The sequence below is a fragment of the Grampus griseus genome (genome assembly GCF_964374135.1).
Source record: "Grampus griseus genome assembly, chromosome: 15".
NCBI lineage: Eukaryota > Metazoa > Chordata > Mammalia > Artiodactyla > Delphinidae > Grampus > Grampus griseus.
This window is the reverse complement of record NC_139009.1, coordinates 17,154,435-17,178,026: the sequence shown is the minus strand read 5'-3', so window position 1 is coordinate 17,178,026 and position 23,592 is coordinate 17,154,435. Positions and strand designations below refer to the sequence as shown.

At 40.0% G+C, this 23,592-nt stretch overlaps 1 pseudogene across 1 annotated transcript in view; it reads left to right on the top strand.

Annotated features, from left to right (window-relative positions):
• Positions 1-20,774, top strand: part of LOC309833761 (5'-nucleotidase domain-containing protein 3-like) — a 79,790-nt pseudogene extending 59,016 nt beyond the window's left edge. The window contains exons 2-3 of the transcript in view: positions 4,108-4,183; positions 19,118-20,774. The product of the transcript in view is annotated as a 5'-nucleotidase domain-containing protein 3-like (transcript). The remainder of the gene's footprint in view (positions 1-4,107; positions 4,184-19,117) is intronic.
• Positions 20,775-23,592: the final 2,818 nt, after the last annotated feature.

Below are 23,592 nucleotides of genomic sequence, written 5' to 3'. Positions count from 1 at the left end.
CTCTAAGAGTTTTATAGTGTCTGGCTTTACATTTAGGTCTTTAATCCATTTTGAGTTTACTTTTGTGTATGGTGTTAGAGTGTGTTCTAATTTCATTCTTTTACTAGTATTTGTCCATTTTTCCCAGCACCACTTATTGAAGAGGTTGTCTTTTCTCCATTGTATATTCTTGCCTCCTTTGTCAAAGATAAGGTGACTTATGTGTGTGGGTTTATCTCTGGGCTTTCTATCCTGTTCCATTGATCTATATTTCTGTTTTTGTGCCAGTAACATACTGTCTTGATTACTGTAGCTTTGTAGTATAGTCTGAAGTCAGGGAGCCTGATTCCTCCAGCTCTGTTTTTCTTTCTTAAGATTGCCTTGGCCATTCAGGGTCTTTTGTGTTTCTATACAAAATGTGAAATTTATTGTTCTATTTCTGTGAAAAATGCCATTGATAATTTGACAGGAATTGCATTGAACCTGTAGATTACTTTGGGTAGTATAGTCATTTTCACAATATTGATTCTTCCAATCCAGGATCAGGGTGTAACTCTCCATCTGTTTATGTTATCTTTGATTTCTTTCATCAGTGTTTTATAGTTTTCTGAGTACAGGTCTTTTGCCTCCTTAGGTAGGTTTATTCCTAGGTATTTTATTCTTTTTGTTGTGATGATAAATGGGATTGTTTCCTTAATTTCTCTTTCTGATCTTTCATTGTTAGTGTACAGGAATGTAAGAGATTTCTGTGCATTAATTTTGTATCCTGCAACCTTACCAAATTCATTGATTAGTTCTAGTAGTTTTCTGGTGGAATCTTTAGGATTTTCTATGTATAGTATCATGTCATCGGCAAACAGTGACAGTTTTACTACTTATTTTCCATTTTGTATTCCTTTTATTTCTTTTTCTTCTCTGACTGCTGTGGCTAGGACTTCCAATACTATGTTGAATAATAGTGGCAAGAGTGGACATCCTTGTCTTGTTCCTGATCTTAGAGGAAATGCTTTCAGTTTTTTGCCATTGAGAATGATGTTTGCTGTGGGTTTGTCTTTTTATTATGTTGAGGTAGGTTCCCTGTATGCCCACTTTCTGGAGAGTTTTTATGATAAATGGGTGTTGAATTTTCTCAAAAGCTTTTTCTGCATCTATTGAGATGATATATGCTTTTAATTCTTTAATTTGTTAATATGGTATATCACATTGATTGTTTTACATATATTGAAGAACCCTTGTCTCCCTGGGATAAATCCCATTTGATCATGGTGTATGATCTTTTTAATGTGTTGTTGGTTCTGTTTGCTAGTATTTTGTTGAGGATTTTTGTGTCTATGTTCATCAGTAATATTGGTCTATAATTTTCTTTTTTTGTGATATCTTTGTCTTGTTTTAGCATCAGGGTGATGATGGCCTCATAGAACGAATTTGGAAATGTTCCTCCCTTTACAATTTTTTGGAAGAGTTTCAAAAGGATAGGTGTTAACTCTTCTCTAAGTGTTTGATAGAATTCACCAGTGAAGGAATCTGGTCTTGGACTTTTGTTTGTTGGAAGACTTTTAATTACAGTTTCAATTTCGTTACCTGTGATTGGTCTGTTTATATTTTCTAATTCTTCCTGGTTCAATCTGGGAAAGTTGTACCTTTCCAAGAACTTGTCCATTTCTTCCAGGTTGTCCATTTTATTGTCATATAGTTACTTGTAGTAGTCTCTTATGATCTTTTGTATTTCTGTAGTGTCAGCTGTAATCTCTCCTTTTTCATTTCTAGTTTTATTGATTTGAGTCCTCTCCCATTTTTTCTTGATGTGTCTGGCTAAAGGTTTATCAATTTTGTTTATCTTCTCAAAGAACCAACTTTTAGTTTTATTGATCCTTGTTATTGTTTTCTTCGTTTCTATTTCATTTATTTCTGCTCTGATCTTTATGATTTCTTTCCTTCTACTAACTTTTAGTTTCCTTCTCCTAAGTTGTAGTGTGTTTTCTTTTTCTTCTTTTTCTAGTTGCTTTACGTGTAAGGTTAGGTTGTTTATTTGAGATTTTTCTTGTTTCTTGAGGTGAACTTGAATTGCTATGAACTTCCCTCTTCGAACTGCTTTTTCTGTGTCCCATAGGTTTTGGATCATTGTGTTTTCATTGTCATTTGTTTCTAGGTATTTTTAAATTTCTTCTTTGATTTCTTCAGTGATGTCTTGGTTATTTAGCAGCACACTGTTTAGCCTCCATGTGTTTGTGTTTTTTACAGTTTTTTTTCTTGTAATTGATTTCTAATATCATAGCATTGTGGTTAGAAAAGATGCTTGATACAATTTCAATTTTCTTAAATTTTCCAAGGCTTGATTTGTGACCCAAGATGTGATCTATTCTGGAGAATGTTCCATGTGCACTTGAAAAGAAAGTGTGTTCTCCCGCTTTTGGGTGGAATGTCCTAAAAATATCAATTAAGTCTATGTGGTCTATTGTGTCATTTAAAGCTTATGTTTCGTTATTTACTTTGTGTCTGGATGATCTGTCTATTGTTGTAAGTGGGGGGTTAAAGTCCCCCACTATTATTGTGTTACTGTCGACTTCTCCTTTTATGGCTGTTAGCATTAGCCTTTTGTATTGAGGTGCTCCTATGTTGGGTGCATAAATATTTATAATTGTTATGTTTTCTTCTTGGATTGATCCCTTGATCATTATGTAGTGTCCTTCTTTATCTCTTGTAACAGTCTTTATTTTAAAGTCTATTTTATCTGATATGAGTATTGCTACTCCAGCTTTCTTTTGATTTCCATTTGCATGGAATATATTTTTCCATCCCCTCACTTTCAACCTGTATGTGTCCCTAGGTCTGAGGTGGGTTTCTTGTGGACAGCATATATATGGGTCTTGTTTTTGTATCCATTCAGCCAGTCTGTATCTTTTGTTTGGAGCATTTAATCCATTTACACTCAAGGTGATTATCGATATGTATGTTCCTATTACCATTTTCTTAATTGATTTGGGTTTGTTTTTGTAGGTCTTTTTCTTCTCTTGTTTCCTGCTTCGAGAAGTTCCTTTAGCATTTGTTTTAAAGCCCATTTGGTGGTGCTGAATTCTTGTAGCTTTGGCTTGTCTGTAAAAGCTTTTGATTTCTCTGCCAAATCCAAATGAGATCTTCGCTGGGTAGAGTAATCTTGGTTGTAGGTTTTTCCCTTTCATCACTTTAAATTGTCCTGCCACTCCCTTCTGGCTTGCAGAGTTTCTGCTGAAAGATCCACCATTAACCTTATGGGGATTCCCTTGTATGTTATTGGTTGCTTTTCCCTTGCTGCTTTTAATATTTTTTCTTTGTATTTAATTTTTGATATCTTGAGTAATATGTGTCTTGGTGTCTTTCTCTTTGGGTTTATCCTGTATGGGACTCTCTGCACTTCCTGGACTTGATTAACTATTTCCTTTTCCATATTAGGGAAGTTTTCAACTATAATCTCTTCAAATATTTTCTCAGCCCCTTTCTTTTCCTCTTCTTCTGGGACCATTATATTTCGAATATTGGTGTGTTTAGTGTTGTCTCAGGGGTCTCTGAGACTGTCCTCAACTCTTTTTTCTTTATTCTGCTCCCCAACAGTTATTTCCACCATTTTATCTTCCAGCTCACTTATCCGTTTTTCTGCCTCAGTTATTCTGCTATTGATTCCTTCTAGCGTATTTTTAATTTCAGTTATTGTGTTGTTCATCACTGTTTGTTTGCTCTTTAGTCCTTCTAGGTCCTTGTTAAATGTTTCTTATATTTTCTCCGTTCTGTTTCCGAGATTTTGGATCATCTTTACTATCATTACTCTGAATTCTTTTTCAGGTAGGTTGCCTATTTTGTCTTCATTTATTTGGTCTTATAAGTTTTTACCTTGTTCCTTCATCTGTAACATAGTTTTTTGTCTTTTCTTTTCTTTTTTCTTTTTTTTTTTTTTTTTTGATGGGTGGGGCTGTATTCCTGTCTTACTGGTTGTTTGGCCTGAGGTGTCCAGCACTGGAGTTTGCAGGCAGTTGGGTAGAGCCAGGTCTTGGTTCCAAGGTGACGACCTCTGGTAAGCCTCACTCCAATTAATATTCCCTGGGGTCTGAGGTTCTCTGTTAGTCCTGAAGTTTGGACTCTGCGCTCCTAACACAGGACCTCGGGCCCGACCTCCAGCCTTGGAACCAAGATCCTGCAAGCTGAGGTCTCCACAGCACAGGGCCAGCTTCAGGTACCATTGGATCCTGGGCTCCAGTGATGTCATCAGAACTCAGCTTGTTCTTTCTTCCATGTCAAGGCCTTACCTTCGTTCGCCTGTCTTCATTAAGAAGCCCCAATGTCTGCCTTTGGGAACCTTCAGGCTCCTCCATGATGACAAGATGCTCAGCTACTATATTAAAAAAGAGAATGAGACTGTATGGTGGGTAGATGGCCAGAATCAATTAAACCAGAGTTCAAGTCTTGGCTATGTCATTTGCTCACTTTGTGCCTTGGGCAAGTTACTCAACTTCTATGTGCCTCAGTTTCCACATATTTTAAACTGAGACTAATTAACAGCATACTTTATCAGAGTTGTAAAATTTTAATGAGATATGGAGATAAAATGCAAAATGCATGGCACAGTTCTTGGCATAGGGTAAGCATTAAGTACATGATAGTGAATAAGATGCTGATATGATTGGCTATGGTGATGTGCCCATGACCTCAAGGAGTTTAATAGAGAGAGACATATACAAAAATACATGGGAATAACAGATACCATGATAAACATCCGTATAACCGTGATAGACCATTCATTGGAGGTCCCAAGGAAAGCATGGTTGATTTCACCTGGGAATGAAGGTGTAGAAAATTAAGAAATTATTTACAAAGAGGCAGTAAGTAAGCTCAGTTTTGAAGGCAAACTGGCATCTGTTGCACAGATACAGCCCCGCTAATTCTAAAGATGCATGAGTAAAGCCCAGCTAACCTTCTCAGCTGGGTTGTGAAGGATGTGAAGGATTTTACCAAGTGGAAATGAAGGAAGGATATTCCAGGCAGAGGCTACAACATAAGCAAGGACATTGGGTTATAGATGTTTATTCAGGAAACGAATGTGTTTATATTGTATTTAATACACTGGGAACACAGGCCTGCAGGTGGGGCAGGTGCAAGGAATGAAGTTGGACAGGCAGGTGGAACAAAGCTCGCAGAAGCCCTGGGGGCCTGTCTCAGAACTTGGAACTCCACCAGGCTGGAGATGGGAGTGCCATACTCATTAGACCCATCTGGTGGCAGAGTAGAGCCTGGATTGGAGGACAACGCTGGCGGCAAGAAACAAGTCTATTGCAATGGTCCAGACCAGAGGGGATAGACTGAGCTAACGCTGTAATATTCCACCATATAACACAAACATCCTCTTGTTTGTGGGCACTTAATTTTAAACTGTTGCTGTTCTGAATATTGCTATGGTTCGCATCTTTATCTATATAAATACATTTCTTTCTCTCATATGTTCTTTAAGATAAAGGACATAAACATCTTCATGACTCTGGACAATTATAGGTAAATTTGTTTCAAATAGGTGTTCTAAATTATATTTTCACCAGGGTCCATTTGCGTATGGCCTTCACAGCACATTGATAACACTGAGTGCTGCCGTTCTTTGTTGTTTTAGAAGGCATAAAGCTGTTGTTTCAATTTGCTTTTCCTTGATATCTACAGAAATTAAATGTTTTCCCCATTTGTCTTCTAATTATGTGTCCTCGCTTGTGAATTGCAGGTCCTGTCCTTTGCCCATTTGATAAGCAATTGTGTTAAATCCTTTCTTGGCTGGCCTCTCTCCTGGCAACTCTCCACATACACATTTCCCCACAGGCTCTCTTTCTAATTTCTTTTCTCTTTGATCTATTGAAACCAAATCCTTTTTCTAACTACATATTACAATAGACATAACAATTCTAATTGCTCTATTGATTCATGGCCACTACAGTGGTAGGCACATTAGGAAGAACAAGATTTTGCTGTGAGAGACCAGGGTTTGTAAGCCTGGCTTCATGCTTTCTAGCTGTGTAGTTTGGTGCAAGAATCTTAATCTCTCTGAACTGGTTTGCTTACCTGTGAAATGGGAGCGGTAGTATATGTTGGGATGGATTAGAAACTATGATATATTTGGCTATTGGTAGCAGAGACATAAATGCAGGGGCTTGAAAAAGTAGTAGTCTATTCTTTTATGTTAAATTATCTTGGAGGTGAGGAGCCCAGGGCTGATATATTCCTATTGAAATAGGAAAGCCTATTCCATGAGGCTTTCCCCTGCCTTTAGTGTAGTCATGGGGTTAGGTTGTGGGATTAGGTTGTGGGATTGGACAGCCTTATTCCTTAAAGACTAGGGAAGCAATTGGATAGTGTTGGATAGTGGCAAATCTGAACCTATTCACTTACTCATTGAACAAATATTTGTTAAGTACCTGCTGTATGCAGAGCTCAAAGATTTTTTTTCTGGTGGAAAATATACATGCTAAGTCAAGTAAGAGGACCTTGGTTATTTCACTGATGTCTAAATCATGGAGAATGATTATCTCTTTCTTTAGGAAAATCCAGACCTGGAATCTCTGGGTTCCAAGGTGACACTGTGGCCTCCTACATACTTGTCCCCAGTATCCTTACAATAATCTCCCATCCCAGAAAAAGCATTCCTGTAGATTCACCAAATACAGGCTCAAAAATAGGCTCGCAGGGTTATTCAAAAGACCAGGCCATATCCTCAACAATTTATGAAGTTGGTAACGGATGTTTGCTATCTGGACCTATGCATTCTGGTCTGTTGGTTAGACGAATCAGCCTCATGATTTTATAGTCACACTATTTATACAGGTGCTTCTGGGCATGGACATCATAAGACTATGTCACAGACAGAGGGGTCTCACAGATCCCCTGCCGCTCAGAGAATCCTCTGGTTCCTGTGATATGTTTTATTATTATTATTATTACCAGTAGAATCATCATAATTCTACTTCTGTCAAAATGTATTCATTACAAATGAAATTTCTGTTCAGATCTCATAGTTCATGCCTGAAAGCAGAGATATTAGAATTAATGAGCATTTTTGCTGATGAGAAGAAAAGTCACTGAAGGGTGATTGGACTTTAGCCTTTTAATGGGTCTGATATTCTTCTTTCATTAGGGTTGACAGGGGCGTATCTGGCTCCCTTATGCTGTGTGCCATGGTTTAAAAATATACCTTATGTGACATGAAGCTAGCTTTTCTTTCACAATAAAATAGCCCAGTATCACGAGTACATGTAAACAGAGCTCTGTTGAATCTGGGCAGAGGGAGGGTGACAGTCTTACCCTGATTAGCAGGTGGTTGATGGGCTTTGACTGGTTTATTAAAATGTTAGTGTACTTTGATTCCAGTATTTTTCATAGAGTGGGCAACAAGGATTTACAAAGAGCAAGTCTACTCAGAGAACCTGGTAGCAACTCTGAAAGAACTGAAGATGAGCCCTGCAGACAACCAGGGCAATGTTGAGAAGCACAACCTCTAATACATTTTACCTGTGGTTCAAATGGATGTGGATGTGCACTGGGTCATACTGTAACAGAGGGGTCCAGTGTTGACTCAAGGGAAACATAATTTAAAGCCTTCAGGGCCTTGGAAGCTTGGGCTTTCTTATTAATGTGGTTGGGGGGAGTTTTCAACTGAGGACAAGCATTCAATTTTTTATATCCAAGGCCATGACATTACAGAAACCAGGGAGAAGAACTGAGGTATCAATTTGAATAGGTTTTGTCTGTCACCATTTTGTGGACATACTATTCAGCTGGATGGGATGCAGGGCTGATGAAGGCCTAGTTTGAGGAATGGTACCTCTAGCATATTTCTATTAGATGGATGCAGACTTCCATATGAAACCTAATTGTCCTCTCTGAACTGCTTTTACTCACATTCCACCAAATGGGTGTTTTTTGTTTTTTTTCCCCACACCAACCAATTCTTCAGCTCTGTGGACATCAACTGGGTAGCCTACAATTCAATTTAATCTGACACTAACTACCCAGATTAAGAGCTCAGTCCTAGAAGACTGCCTCCCTGCCAGTTGTAAGCTCAGGTTGACACCTGTACTTCTGACCAACTGGCTGTAAATCTGGGGTTCCCACAACTCCCTCTTCAGGTTTGATAATTTGCCAGAAGAGTTCACAAACCTTAGGAAAATACTTTATTATGTTTCCAGGTTGATTTGAAAGGACATTATAAAAGATACAAATGAACGGCCGAATGAAGAGGTACATAGGGTGACATCCAGAAAGGTCCCAAGTGGACCCTGTGGAATTGGGGTGCAGCACTTTCCCAGCACATGGATGCGTTCATCAACCCAGAAGCCCTTTAATAAACCCTGTTGTTCAGGGGTTTTCATGGGGGTTGCTTTATGCAGGCATGATTGGTTAGGCCATTGATCATTGGTGATTAGACTCAATCTCAGCCTTTCTCCTCTCCCAGGAAGTTAGGGGAAAGGACTGAAAGTCCCAAGTTTCTAATTAAAGCTTGATCTTTCTAATGAACCACCGCCATCCTGAAGCTGTCCAGGGTCCCCTAGAACCAGTCGTCTCAGTAGCATGCATAAGACACTCATCACTCTGAAGTTTTCAAGGTTTTTAGGAGCTGTGTGCCAGGAATCTGGGAAAAAGACCAAATCTTCATTTTTATTATATCACAGCCTCATTGGCCAAGGAACCAGGGAAAGTGGGGCTGAAGTGGGGAGTCACTTGGGGAAAACACCATCTGCAGCCGAACACAAGGTCACAGGCTGGGCTGTCGTACTAGAATAGGACTGTCACCCTCATGTCCTCACCCTCTTTCACATCTGCCATGTGCCAAGCACTTCCTGGGGGTGATATGATGGATACATAGGTCAACTAGACATTGTTCACATCATGCTCACAATATTGGAGGAAATGGCATGTAAGCAACTGTACATAATACACTGTGGAAAGCCATATTCAGAGGCTTGTACAAGTGCAGAGGAACGCAGAGGAGACACCAATTAATTATGCCAGGAAGTTCGGGTTAAGTTGTCACGGGGGACATAATATTTTCAGCTGGGCTGTGAAAGATGAGGAGGATATTATCAACTGGAGACAAAGGAAGTATATTCCAGGTAGAGGATACAACATGAGCAAAGACATTGAGTTGTAGATGTTTATTCAGGGAACAGTGAACTGATCAGCATGGTTATAGCATAAGGTGTCTAACTGGGAGTAGTCATGATAGTCAACATTAATCAAACATTTATTATACACTAGGGACTTTTTTATGCATAGAATTTATTTAATCCTAAGAACGATCCCAAGTAGTTACTAACATTATCTCCATTTTCCAGAGGAAGACACAGAGGCTTAGAGAGGTTAAGGAAATTTCCTAAGGTTGTAACGTATGGTCTGGAGCCAGGATTAGAGAGAACGCAGGCTGGCTATGATTGACCAGAAAAACTGAGGATAAGACTTTGCATCTCAGGTCGTGGGCTTATTCTTAATCTTTATCCCTCCCAGAATCCTCTGATGCAGAGTGAACAACACGGTCCGTTTGGATGCAGGAAGAATAGTCTTGAACTTTCTATTTGTTTTGATCTCATCTTTTTATGATGATTTTTAGTGTGTTTCATGATGTACCCACTATGTTAGTGCGTTAGAACGTGCATTGAATATATAATATATAAATAAATAGGCCTACATATTTAGGAGGGTGGTACTGAAACATTTCTTCTTGGAAGAACTACGAAGCAAACAGTTTTACTGGTTTGGGCCAGTAATTCTCAAGGGTAGTTTCCTGAGCAACAGCAGCAGCCTCACCTGGGAATGGGTTAGAAATGCGAATTTCCAGGCCCCACTACAGACTTACTGGATCAGATACCTTGGGGTTGGGGCCCAGCAACCTGTGCTTTAACAGATCACCCAGGTGAGGCTCACTGATCTAGGCAATACAGCTTTTAAGGTGGAAAGTGAGATGGCTTCATTTGAGTTCTAGAAGGATAACTCTGGTTGGACTGAAGACAGTGAGATACTAGAAACCAGGAGATCCTTTAAAGGATTATTAAAATGGTCATGGCTAGAATTGAGCAGGGTCTGGGCCGAGTAAGACAAATGGATTTTAGAAATATTTAAAGGGACAAATTAAATATTACAGTTTGGGGATGAGGGAGAGGGAGTTAAATCCAGATATGGCACCAAAGGGTCTAATGCACAGAACTGTTGTCACCATCTGTGCCTCGGGGTGAGTGAGTCAGAGCTTGTGGTGGCAGGAATGGGTAATGAATGGTCCTGTTTCATCTGAAGTGTGTGGAGGATATTCAGGATGAGTAGGCGGTTAGAATTCAAATTCAAAAGAGACATGAGATTTGGAAATTTATATGTTTGAGAGAGAACAGCATATAGGTAGCAATAGAATCAATGGACATGGATAAAATGAGGAAGTTCCAATTTCTCTGTAATGAGGTATGAGGCCGAATAATCTGTGAAGAATGAGGAGGCCAGAAGCGAGATCGGGGCCTAAGTCAGGGGCTGATATTAAGAGCAACTAACGTAGGAAACAGGGAGCGGAAGCAAAGCATGAGAGAAAACTAATGTATTGGTGTGTCGATCTCCAGGACCACTCTGGGCCCATGGCAGGGGCTTGGTGTGTGCTGGCTGGCTGGAGAGGCCAGTGAGAGGTTTTTAACCTTTTGGTGCCATCGGCCCCTTCTCTAGACTTAGAGAAGCCCATGGATCCTTTTTCAGAATAATTTTTTAAAAATACATAAATTTTAAAACATAGCATTAAAAAGGAAACCAATTATGATAAAATATTAAAATATCAAAAGTGAATTTATGATATAGTAGGATTCATACATTAATTATATATATCTTTATTAATGCATTCAGTAGTGACTATTGGTGGGATTAATAACCCTACAACGTTGTGATGAGCGCAAATGATAATTAGAGATATCTGCAACAACTGTTATGTGTTATGAAAATATTGGTGACTGCTACTGGTAACAAAAATCACAGATACTGCTAATACTTTTCTGGTTTGCTACCTGCATGCATAATTGAAGTTAATGCTAAATTCAGTTAAAGGTTAGGGAAAATAAATACGTAATTTTTTCCATTGAAAATATGTGAACCACCTGAACTCTATCCTTGGACTCCTTGAGGGTACAGACTCTGAGTTAAGACCTCCCGTGCTAAATGGGTAGGCAGAAGTATATGCGTTTACCCATACATATAGACATAGTCAGTGATGTGTTTGCAGATAGGAATTAATTTTCTGGATCAATTTTCATATGCCTTGTTCAAGGTAAATTTTGTTTGAAAGACTTCGCTGTTTTAGATATTAAGTAATTTGAGTGCATTTAGCCAGCCCCTATGGAGAATCATTGAGGAGAAATCAGTTTGTCTCTGTAAAAACGTTAACCTTGCTAACCTATCTTCAGCCAGAATGGTGGTTAGTGTGTATTGACAATAATTCCCCAGTGTTTTAACTCTACTTCTGACATTTTAGTCAGAGGTGGCATAATTTGTAATGCTTACTATTTATAGATGTTTGATAAGTAAAATTATGGCAGTATAATAAAAATAGTTATGTGTTATTTTGCTATTTTTGTAAAATTTGAAGAAACTTAGAGGTCTGATTCAAATCTCACATTTTGTTGGTGAGGAAACTGAGACCCAGAAAGAGAAAGAGATTTTGTTCTGGTTATCTACTGCTGCAAAACAATTCATCCCCCCGAAACACAACAGCTTTAAATAAAAGTATATTTTATTTTTTCTCACAATTTTGTGATTCAGACATTCAGGCAGGGCTTAGCTGGGCAACTCTTTTACTCCACACAGCATTGACTGAGGTCACTCCGTAATATACAGCTGGTGGTTGGGCTGGTCCACGGGTCCCCGAGAGCTCCATGCTATGTCTGAGCTGGAGGACTGTACTAAGTGGAGACGTCATCTTGATGCCTACATGTGTCCTCTCCAGCATGGTGGTTCCTGGTTCCCAGAAAGTGTCCCAAGAGGCTACATAGATGAAAAATTCAAGACTTTATATGATTTAGTCTCAAAATTCCCAGAATGTCAATTCTGCTGCATTCTATCAAACAAGTCAAGAAGGCCAGCTCAGATTGGAAGGGAAGAATATGAGACTCCAGCCTTCCAGGGTAGGAGTATCAAAGAAATTGTGACCACCTTTCACCTATCACAGTCCACCTTTTGGCCACAGACCATTAATATTTCTTCCACATGCAAATACATTTACATCTCCCAAGACCTTCAAAATTCTCACCCAATTCTAGCTTCAGGCTCAAGCTGAGGTTCAGAATATTGCTATGTAAGTAAGTCTAGAAGTTGAATATGTTGAATAAAGAGACGAGTTATCTGCCCCTTCACAGCCAACAGACAGTGGTGATACAGGAAGAGGATAAATATAACAGACATTCTCATCCAAACAGGTGGGAATAGGAGGCACATAGCAGTCACTGGTCTAGACCAATTCAGAAATCCAACTACGTAGAAAATAGAACTGTGTACTTGTGGCCACTTCCTTGATTAGACCCAGTCTTCCTCCCTGGGTATGATTCTCCCTGGTTCCTTTCTCTCTTCTTTGGGCTCTTGGTTTTACCCTCCGAGTCATCTTTTCTTTTACATAACAAATGACCTGTGCTTGGCTAGGTAGTTTTCTCAGTCTGCTTCCTTTGTGGGTACAAAGGTCTCTTTTCATTCTGGACTGTGTCTATTCAGCTAACTGCTTCTATAGTACAATTCTCTTAAAACTCTCTTTGTGTGTTTGCAGGACTCTTTTCGGGGTTAATTTCCATTAGATCAAAATCATACTCACAATTATCTTCCAGGTAAGCTCTGCTCTGGCTTGTTGTGACACAGGGTGCTATGGGACAAAGCCTTCAAGACTCTTGACACCTTTTTATCTAGATAAAAAATTTTACAACATTCAACCCTTAGATTCTTAAAGGCTCCTTTCCTACCAAAGAGAATCCACTAGGCATTTCCTTAAGATTTTTATCAGTCCTACTATGCACACCCTTAAATCTTTCTGAGTCTCAACAAAGGTCTTATAGCAACAACCTTAATATCTTTACCCTGAGACCGTTTCTTACTTTGAGATTATTTTACCATCCAGAGATGCTGGGAATGGAAAACATTTTTGTTTTGGAAACAGGAAGTCTTGGCTTCCTTGTATTTCCTCTAAAATCTGCTTGAAAATTGTACATTTTCTTATTTAATCTAAATACTCTCTATGGCAGTTTGTCACATAAAGTAAAAATAAACCAGTTGCTACTTTTGATGTTGTCTGGAAATCTCTTTAGCCTGATCTAACGGTTCATTAGTTTTTCTATTTTCTACATTACTATAGGCAACAGTTTCGCTGAACTTTCTACCACTACATCTTTTCTCCAGGCTCCAAAAACATTTTTCCTTTTGTCATTTGACAATTTGCCAACAGTCTCATCCAAGCTCTTCTACCTTTCACCCACGTCTCCACTCCAAAGCCAATGCCACATGCTTTAGGATTGTGTTCTAACAGCACCTGCTTCCAGTACAAAATTCAGTTTCAGTTACCTATTACTGTGTAACAAGTTACTCCAAAATTTAGTAGCTTCAAACAGCAACTATTTTTATATATAATTATAATAATTATATATAATTGTATAATTTTGAGGTGGTGGTGTGCTTCAAACATTTGAAAAGGGCTCAGCTGGGTGATTCTTCTGTCCCACCTGATGTCAGCTGGGTGAGTCCCACTCATGGTGTTTAGCTGACAGAAGGGTTGGTACAAAGGGTCTACGAGAAACTTACTCAAGCTGGTTAGTGAAATGGTTGGGATTGGAAACAGATCTTCCGGTTCCTACCACAGAGGTCTTTTCTTCTATCCCAGGTGGCCAAATCTATCTTTTAATTTTTTGTTGTAGGAAGATTTCTTATGCTTTTATCCAAACCTTTAGGAAGGAGAGAAGGAGGTGTTTTTCATAGACAGGAAATCATCCTTGATGTCCCTGAATCTATATTTGCAGATTCATTTATGGGATGTCCATGGGATGTTCTGGATTTTCATGCTTCTCAGATGCTCTTTGCATGCTGGTAGCACAATTGGGAATAATATGTACATACAGTGCTTTTTATTCTTATTTTGTCCTTACTGTCTGAGCAAGAAGGCATTCAATTATAACTTATCTTTAATTCACTCAGCTCTGCTCTGTCTAACCTGCCTTTCTGATGATGAAGCAAATTTCCTATATTCAGATTTCCCTAACTGTTAGAACTGGGGCTGCCCAATAAGGAACTATAATCCTTGCCCCTAGAAGTAGGATTCATAATCAAGAGGATATCAAGACTTCAACATCAGTGGAGCCTGGTAGTAAGTCCTATTCTAACCTTGTACTGAGATTTGTAGGACTCCTAAGCCCTTCCTTATTCAATTGACCAAGGCTATAGCTGTGCTCTTAACATCTGTATTGGGTTTCACTTTTAGTTCATTTTGCCTCTGTCTATTCTATGTGATGGGGGTCCATCTTGCTCTCCTATCAGATAGAATATGGGGATTATTTAAAAATAGTGATAAAAGCACATCAGAAATCTTTCAGTGGGAAGGATTAATGTGGATTCTAGGGGAAGAAATCAGTTTGCTTCTTTGCTAAAAAAACACAATGAGTAGAGGAAAAAGAATCAGGAGAATAACAAAGACATAGGACATTATCCCAAGCAAAATGGACATGAAAAAAACAAACTACAGAGCAAGTACTATGCACAGCTATTGACCAAACAGGATAGAGGCTGAGATTTGGAAAACAAATGTTTTTCAACCCCGACACATACAGAGCCAGAAGGCATTATAGTGTTTTGTGGGGGTTTTTTTTCAACATCGTCTATGCTGGGAGAATTTATGATCACAACATTTCTTCATGATTTTTCAAATTAATAATATCAAACGGGAGCTTGGCATATTAAATGAAGACTCTGTTTTCCACAATGGATTCAGCAGTAGATACCCCAGAATGTCCCAAAAAGGAGTGAGGAGAAGTGTGCGGGCCTGGGGACCTCCACAGTTAGATTTGCATCTCTTCTTAAAGAACTAACCTATGACAGCCTGTGGATTCGAATAAACACATGAATGTCATCAATTTAAGAGTTTAAATGGCCACGGCACCCAAACTCTGATACGTAATAAGCTATTTATAAGAATTCTAGCTACTCCTCAAAGCAGAGCTCTTTTCCCTTGGGAAAAATGATTTTGTGAGGTCACAATATATCATACAGTATACATGTATACTGTATACCATACATATTCGTAAGTGGCCCGTCACATTGAAGGAGAAGGCTGGAGGAATGCTAGACCAGTCATCCAAAGAGCATCCTGTTTTTGTTTTTTGACCCAAATGTATAGAAAATATCTTCAACTAATCAGATTGTTATATTATGCTGTCACATTTGAGACTGTTCCATAAAGTCACAGAATGAAGTGTTGGAAGGCCCCTTACTGCACTGGTGACAGCGTGGGATTCAGAGGGATTGAGAGACCTTTCCAAAGTCACAGAACCAGCTAATGTAAGAACTGAGGCTGAGTCCATTCTCCTTTTTCCTAAATTTGAATTTCCAAATCTGAGCCTCTCCCCATACATGCAAATACAGTTTTTATATTTACTGGTTTAAAATCTGGTCTGTCTCTTGATTTTTTTTATTCATATGGCTTTGGATTTTTATTACTTCTTATTTACTCCTTTATTCATTCAGTTGACAAATATTTGAGTGGCTACTGTGTTATGTGCTGGGTATGTCTTATGCTCTGGGTGATACAGCATGTAAGGACTTTATATCCCACTGGGGAAAGGTAGACAATCGAGTAATCAATACATAAAATAAAAAGAAAATAAAAGGGCCAAGGATGCTAGGGGTAACTCTTTCATATAGAATGAACAGGAGGACAACTTCTCTAAGACAAGGTGACTTTGAAACAGAGATATGAAGGAATCAAGGAGCCAGGCAGGGCAGGCTTTGTGGGTGTACTTACCTGTGTAGCCACACTTGATTTACTACTCTGCTGTTGCCATCTTAAGATTCTTAATAATTTTTTTAAAAAATACATTTCATTTTATACTGGGCCCAACAAATTATGTAGCTGGTCCTGGACCAGGAATGAGCCATGCGATAGTTGGGAGAAGAGCACTCCGGGCAGAGGGCACCCGTGAGAACACAAGAGCTGAAATGAACAAGGAACAGAAGGCCAGTAAACTGGAGTGGGGAAGGCAAGAGGGGAGAGTGACAGGAGCTGACATCAGGGAGGTGGGGGAGAGTGGACCCTTGGAATTGGCTGTCACTCTGAGTAAGATGGCAAAGCCATTGACCAGAGTGGTGACATAATTTGACCTTCATTTTAAAGCAATTATTCTGGACTTGACTTATTTGGTTATTACGCATTCACTGTAAGATTTACCTATTTCCCAAAATAGACTAACAGCAATTTTACCAAAATTAGCTACATAACTGATAAAGAAGCCTTTTTAATTTTTTAAATTCAAAATGTTAAATAAAGATTTTAAATACTTCATGAAAGTAACAAATTATCAACTCCCTATGGTTATATAGACTAAACCTTTTAAAAAAATTTATTCCTTTCCTAGACAGTTTGAATTTTTAGAACCTTACAGCTAAACTTCCTAAACACAAATATTCCTGTCCACAGAAATATCCTTTTCTTTACCTATTTTTACTGGAAAAGGGACTGTACATATCCTAGAGAATGTTTAATCTTCTGCTATACTTCAGTTTCCTCCCTTGAGAGAGAGAAGAAAAAAAATCATGCTCCATTGTTGAATAACACCACTATTTCATGAAAGAAGATGTTTCTGCCAAATGTCCAAGGGAAGGAATCTTACTCAATTCTATTGCTGGTTAGAGCATTTCTTTTTGAAAAAAATAAAAATTACAAGTTTCTGAAATGAAATCTGAAGATTACCCAGTACTAAATATATAGAATTTTTAAAATGGATATAAGAGCATGAAAAGAAAATTTGAAGCTACCAAAGGATATTCTAGAGTGAAAGAGGGAAGTACTGTGTACACAAAGTATATTAGAGCCTTATATTTGTAGTCATAGAGGTACCTTTGTAATGTGGGTCCAGTGTGACTGTCAAAGTTGATGCGAGGCTCTTGGAAGAGGAAAATATAATGCATGTAGCATCCTTCCAGCACTTTGCACGTACTTTTGCATCTTTTATCTCACTATATCCTCACCATTCCTGAAATGGATAAGTTGGGTTTTATTTCTAATGTGAGATGAAGAAATGGAAGCCTAAAGAATTTAAATAATTAGCTCACAGTTGATAGCAAACCACTGACAAAACAGGAATCTAGACATCTTGACTCTCAGTTCAATGCTCATCCCATGTCCTCATACTTGTTCCCTTGATGTTAAGCAGATGAAGCGGCAACTGTGTGTGCTTTGTGAAATAGACCAAAACAAATCTGTTGTACAATGATCACTGATGGTGGTGCAAGGAGCAAAAAGAGATAGGAAAAAACCACACACACACTGTTTAAAAGGAATATAAATTGGAATTCTTCACAATGAAAAACTTCTGTTTTGCAAACGATACTGTTAAGAAAATGAAAAGACAAGCCATGGGCTAGGAGGAGATATTGGCAAAACAGAAAGGACTTGTATCCAAAATATGTAAATTGCTCTGCAAATTCAATAATAGGAAAACATCCAACCAATTAAACATGGAAGAATATTTGAAGACACTTCACCAAAACACAGGGATGACAAATAAGCCCAGGAGAAGTTGCTCATCTTCATTAGTCATCAGAAAAATGCAAATTAAAATCACAATGAGACACTGCTACACACCTAATACAAAGGCTAAAATAAAAATATCAGACAATATCAAGAGGTGATAAGCATGTTAAGTGACTGGAATTCTCATATCTTGCTGGTGGGAATGCAAAATGTACAACCATTTAGCAATTTTTTATAAGTCACTGAACAACCCAGAAATGCCACTCCTAGATATTTACCCAAGAGAAATGAACATATGATCACAGAAAGGCCTGTGCCTGGATGTCTATAGCAGCTTAGTTCACCATTTCTCTAAACCGAAAACAACTCAAAATGCACTTTAATAAGTGGATAAACAAACTGTGGCACATCCATGTAAAGGAACACTATTCTGCAGTGAAAAGTACTGAAGCGTGTAACACCCTGGATGAATCTTGAATGCATTCTGCCAAATGAAAGAAGCCAGACTCAAAAGGTTGCATACTTTATGATTCTGACATGATAATCTGGAAAAGGCAAAAACGGATCAGTAGTTGCCAGGGGCTGAAAATAGAGGGAGAGCTTGATTGCCAAGGCGCATAAGGACATTTTTTTTTTTTTTTTTTTTTTTGCTTTACACGGGCCTCTCACTGTTGTGGCCTCTCCCGTTGTGGAGCACAGGCTCCGGACGTGCAGGCTCAGCGGCCATGGCTCACAGGCCTAGCCGCTCCGCGGCATGTGGGATCTTCCCAGACCAGGGCACGAACCCGTGTCCCCTGCATCGGCAGGCAGACTCTCAACCACTGCGCCAACAGGGAAGCCCCACATAAGGACATTTTTTGAAGGAGATGGGACAGTTCTAAATCTTGACCCTGGTAGCTGTTACATTATTTGTAACCTGATGTGTTAAACTCATAGAATTGCACATCAAAATGGTCAATGTCATACGTAAATTATGCTACATTTAAAAAGGAATACAAATACGTAAAATCTAGTTGAAATCAAAAGACATGATAACTAGTTGATGTCAAAAGAACAAATATGCCAGACAATAAAAAAACATAAATTGTCCAAAGTGTCTCCTATTTGACAGTAAACTTAAATTAGCAGTTGAAATGTCCAATTACTATCTTTGAAAGTGAAACTGAATCTAACATCTGATTGGTTAGAGTCCATGTACAACTTTGAAAACTACGTATTAACGACAACATAAGAATGAAATAGAGCAATGAGTGATCTAAATAGCTATTTAATATAATTTTCTAAATGAAATAATTAACCAAAAAGGCCTTTACTTACTAATTTATTCAGCTATACAGAAATACAGAAATAATCTGAATAATCAAGCCTCCAGGATATAAACTGGAAAATCTTTACTCAACAAAGGCAAATAGCCTGAGGCGCCACTTGCGGTGGGGCAGCGGCGCACTGGAGGCCCTGTGGGGCGGCTGCCGGACTGCGGCTCGGGGGCGGTCGCACGAGGGCCCCGCACGGGGCCCTTATGCAGGGCACCTGGGACCGCCCCAGACATGAAGTGCTACCTTTGGGAGCGCTACCGGGAGGCGAAGAGGAGCACGGAAGAATTGGTTACTTCAGTTATGAGCAACTTGTAGAATCCAGATGCCATCTTTTCAAACAATGAGATGAGTCTGTTGGACATTGAAATCTACAGCTTGAAATCTACGGCTTTGATTATGATTGCACCTTGGTGTTTTATTCTAAGCACCTCCACACACTGATATTTAATGCCACTCAGGACCTTCTCATCAACGAACACAGGTATCCCATGGAAATCAGGAAGTATGAGTATGACCCAAACTTTGCAATCCGTGGACTGCATTATGATGTGCAGCGGTGGTCTTGATGAAGATCAGTGCTTTTCATTACATCCAGCTGGGAACTGTCCACAGAGGCCTAAGTGTGGTCCCTGATGAGGAAGTCATTGAAATGTACCAGGGCTCCCATGTGCCTTTGGAACAGATGAGCAACTTTTATGAGAGTTCCCACGGAAACACCATGACATCATGTCCATGTTCATGGACATCTTCTCCCTGCCCGAGATGACCCTGCTGTCCTGTGTGAACGAGTACTTTCTGAAGAACAACATCGACTATGAGCCTGTGCACCTGTACAAAGACGTCAAGGATTCAATTCGGGAGGTGCACACCAAAGGAATCATGTACAGAGCAGTTGAAGCAATATTGAAAAGTACATCTGCTACCCTGAGCAGACCCATGCAGTGTTGGCCAAACTGGCTGATCATGGCAAGAAGATGTTTCTCATCACCAATAGCCCCAGTAGCTTTGTGGATGAAGGGATGAGGTATATTGTTGAAAAAGACTGGAGGGACCTGTTTGATGTGGTCATCGTTCAGGCGGAGAAGCCAAACTTCTTTAGTGATAAGTGAAGTCCCTTCCAAAAGGTGAATGTGAAAGGCGTCTTACTCTAGGATAAAATCTACACGTTGCAGAAAGGCCAGATTTATAAGCAGGGCAATTTAGATGAACTTTTGAAGTTTACTGGATGGAGGGGATCCAAAGTGTTGTATTTTGGTGACCATATATACAGTGACCTGGTGGACTTGACCCTAAAGCATGGCTGGTGAACGGGTGGAATTATCCTGGAATTGAGATCTGAGCTCAGAATCATGAACATGGAAAAGTACATTCAAACAATTACCTACAATTACCTACACACCTTGACTGGGTTATTGGAGCAAATGCAGGTTCACAGAGATGCGGAGTCACAGCTGGTTTTGCAGGAGTGCAAAAAGGAGAGGAAGGAGTTGAGAGAAATGACCAAATGTTCCTTCAGCGCCCAGTTTGGAAGCTTGTTCCGCATAGACCAGAACCCCACGTACTTCCTGCGGCGCCTGTTGCGATTTGCCGACATCTACGTGGCATCCCTGAGCTGCCTCCTGAGCTATGACATCAGCTACATGTTCTACCCCTGGAGGACCCCACTGCAGCACAAGCTTCCTGCCTGGTCCTACAGGCCCCCAGCCGCCAGGCTGCCACTCCTGCAGGAGGCCCAGGCCAAGTAGCCAGTGGCCCAGCCATGTTGGGCGCGAAAAGCCAGGACCAGCGGCGGCCCCGCACTGGGCAGACTTTGTGTGGACGTGACTGTCGCTTACAGACATGCCTTGTGATATCTGTTTTGTACATTACGGAGGATACCCCCCAGGTCGTGAAGACAGGAGCTAGCAGCCCACGGGGACTGCCTTCCTGTACATGTGGGGACAGCGGCTGGCTTCCTGTCAACACCCTGTGATCAGCCTTCTTGTTTACTAAGGTACCGTAACTGGCGTCAGATTTTCTGGGACGGGGAGGCTTCTTGATACCATCTCTGGATTCCAGCAGGTGACGTGTTGAAACTCTTCTTGACTCTTCCATGGAAAATGCAAGGAAAAACTGAACATTCACAGGCCGTGCAGGGGCCCAGTGATGTGCGCCGGTGAACTGCTCACAGAAAGCTGATGCTTGAGCAAGCGCTCCGATAGCATACCACGATGTCAGCGGCAGAGATGGTCCCTAGATGACAGCCGGTTCCCAGATATCTTCTCGTACTAGGGCTTTGGCACTCTGGTGCCTCACTTGAAAGCAGACTCAGCCTCTCTGGAAGTCTTTTGTGAGAAAAAAGAACAAGAGAAGTTGCAAGTCCTTGGTCTTGATTGTCCTCAGTATCCGTGTCCCGTGTCCTGCCCCCTGCAGGGGAAGGATCATTGTGCCCCAAGCGATGGGCAGGTTCACTCTTTCCCCCAGAAAAGGAGGGCAAAGAGAGAAGAGCTTCTGGTTAAATTCCAGCCAGCAGAACAGACTTTGTAGAATGAGGCTGCGCGGAACGAACAGGTCAGAAGACAAATGCCAATGCATTTGTTGTGCGTCTCCCAGGACTTTATTTTACCTGAAACTGCTACCCGTGTATTGCTTGAAGGTGATCATTGGAGGATGGAAAATGAAACCGAAAAACTGTCCTTGTAATGAAGTGCCGCACCGTGACCCCCACTGGGTGTGCTGCAATCTTATTAAAATGTGTATGACCAGAAAAAAAACAAAGAAAAGAAAAGGCAAATAAAGAGCAAAAAACATTACCTTTGAGGGCTATTCTTCAACTGGTCAAAAGGAATAGATGTGCTATAAGTGCTTGAGAACCATCACAACTTTAGTTCTTAGTATTGTACGTGATTATTGCTTATTTGCCTTAAGTATTTGATATTTAAGTATTTGACATGTTGCCAACATGGTCAGAACCCTATCACCCTTTTTCATACTTCATTTCTAGTAGCTTTCATGATCTAGTTGTCTTAATGGAAAAGCCTGGTCATTCTGTGGAATCTCTTTTCCTGTCTTGGCCTTTCACGCAGCCTTTGCTGTCTTGTGAAAATGCAAAGATCTTGAGTTTAGGAAACACAGTCATGTTTGTCCACGAGGTAGAGAAACACTACTTTGTACTCAGGCAATCAGACTGTAGAAATAAAAATGGGAGAATCAAAGACGAACAAATGAAAGGAACCTTGAAATACTATTTTCACATCTACTAAAATAACAGCTGTAAACAAACAAGCAACAATAGTTCTCATCCCTGCTGATGCTATGATGAAAGTGGTACATCAATTTTTGCTTGTGGCCTTGTAAGTTTCTAAAATTATTTGTGATAACAAAATGGAAGTACAGTGCCTTGTGAGGTCTGAAAATTGTACATTTGATTAAATAATTCTCCGTTTAGAAATTTATCCAAAGGAAATAATTTGATGGGAGGAAAAATGATGCCTGACCCATATATCAACCCAGAATGAGCTAAAATAGCATTAAAATAGAAAGCTAATTAAATGTACACCATTAGGGAAATTGGATAAAAAAGAAAAGAAATTTAGCGGAATACAGACTTCGGGGACTTCTTAGGTAGCATGAGAATTAGCTTTAGCTACCTGTGCTCAGCACCTATGTTTACACATCCTGTTTCCTCCTGTATCACCCCTCCAATTGTTCTAAGCACCATTTAACAAACTATACCTTTCATTTATTTTCTTCATTTTTTGTCTCCTGTAACAAAAGCCACCCCTTGAGTGCAAGGATTTTTGCCTGTTTCCTTCACTGTTGTTTTTTCTGTGCCTAGAGCAGTTCCTGGCACATAGCAGACACTAAATAAATATTCATTAAACAATTATAAAAACTGAATGCAAATATACTCAGTAAGGATTTTTTAGTAGCCTGATTTTGATTCTGTTTCACTTTTTGCTTAGCCATTTAAAAAAATTAGTTCATTCAGCAAATATTTACTAAGCCCTGCTCTGAGCCAGGCATTGTAATAGGTGCTGGTTCATAGACATGACCCAGACAGTTGTGTAGCATCATGGGGCTCACAGTCTGATGGAGAAGAGGGCCCTGGAGCCAGAATCACGAGGGAGACGAACCGGGAGGAGAGGGTGCTATAGGGACGTACGACAAGGGGCTTCCCCTCCCTAGGGGTTAGAGAGCCTTAGGGATCAAAGCCTTGAGGGATGAGGAACAGCTTACTAGGGGAGGATGTTCCAGGCCTGGCGGACACACATGTGAAGGACCTGAGCCATGATTCTGGCACTTCCGAGGCCAGGAGGGCCGAAGTCGCTGTGGTTGGGGTCATGCCCACTGTGGGGGGCATCGTGCATGCTGAGAACCTGAAGGCGGACTGGAATGAGGAGGCCCTGAACCCTCTTCAGCACTTGGGTCTCTATCTTGAGGGCAATGGGAAATTATTGACAAAATATAGATGTAACAGAAGAATGATCTGGTTGAACCTGAAGTTTGTGGAAATGGCTGTGGTTCCATATAGAGCATGGGCAGGACGCATATAAGACTGGAGAGAGCTGGTCCCAGAGGGTA